The sequence below is a fragment of the Nanorana parkeri genome, unplaced genomic scaffold (genome assembly GCF_000935625.1).
Source record: "Nanorana parkeri isolate BGI_ZX_2015 unplaced genomic scaffold, ASM93562v1 scaffold3842, whole genome shotgun sequence".
NCBI classification, from domain to species: domain Eukaryota; kingdom Metazoa; phylum Chordata; class Amphibia; order Anura; family Dicroglossidae; genus Nanorana; species Nanorana parkeri.
The window spans coordinates 15,945-17,087 of record NW_017310110.1 but is presented as its reverse complement, the minus strand read 5'-3'; the positions used below and the strand labels follow the sequence as shown (position 1 = coordinate 17,087).

Below are 1,143 nucleotides of genomic sequence, written 5' to 3'. Positions count from 1 at the left end.
TTATCCCTCCCCCATGTAATAGCAATGACATTAAGTGTAAAAAAAAAACATAAAAAAAAAAAAAAGAAGAGTAAAAAAATAAATAAAAGTCACATAAAAAAAGTAAAACCCCCCCAAAATTTTTGAAGTCACCCACATATAAACGTAAATACTCGATCACGGCGCCAGCATGTGAAAATGACAATTGCGCTACACGTTACATATCGTCGCAGTGAGATCAATCATTCATCAATCGACGAGAACACGAAACTGAAGAGCGGTAAAAGCTTTTAAAGCGTCGCCTATGGCCAATTTTGGGTATTGTAGTTTTTTTTTGAGGTTTCGCATGCGCAAATTTTAAGGCTTTACATGTTTGGTGTCTATTTAACCGACGTGACCCCGCCTTTTATGTTTTACCCCAAAAATTGGGAATAAATGTTTTACAACATGAATTTCAAAATGTTCACTACTCTCCAGCTAAAACGCAATTTAAAAAATGCCCCAAAAATGCGCTGCTCAGCGCGTTTCCATTGAAATCTGTATGGAAAGCGCGCCGATTCAGGCGACAAAAGTAGCTCAGGCAGCATTTTTGGGCGGGCGGTTGAGATGGGCGGAGCCGCGCGTTTGCATGAACGGTCCCCATAGGAATGAATGGGATTGTTGAGGTCAGCGGTTCGGGCAGACAAATCCGCGTGACCGCACCGCCCCCCCGGTGTGAACGCGGCCTTCTACAACACAGCGGAGCGTCCACCAACCGGAGCGCTCAGCTAAGAGGAACCTTGACCCACAGCGACCAATCAGAGGCCGCATTCCCCATGGTCATCCTCACCTACATGGTGTACAAGAATGTCACGAAACTTCCATTTCTGGGACACGGAATAAAGGAAGAGGTCACCCCACCAATTAGAACATAGGCCTCCTTCACACGAGAAGAGGCCGGCAGGTACAGCTCCGCGCACGGGCGTACCGAGCAGCTCCCGGGCGGGACAGGTGCTGGGGTGTGATTAGTACGCAGCCCTCGTCCTTCTCTATGGGACTGGCCGTACGCCGCCCTGCGCTCTCCTGCCCTGCACGTCCGTACTCGTACGCTGACAAGATGGATCCTTTCTGCGTCCGAGCCGGGACACCCGTACGGACGTGCACTTGGGGGTGAGCGTAGGGGGG

General features: G+C 49.4%; 1 protein-coding gene across 1 annotated transcript in view; it reads right to left on the bottom strand.

The window, feature by feature from the left end:
- The window catches only part of GTF3C2 (general transcription factor IIIC subunit 2), a gene marked incomplete at its 3' end in the record, with an annotated part of 30,037 nt that overhangs the window by 13,594 nt on the left and 15,300 nt on the right, over positions 1 to 1,143 (bottom strand). The gene's annotated exons all lie outside the window — the stretch shown is intronic.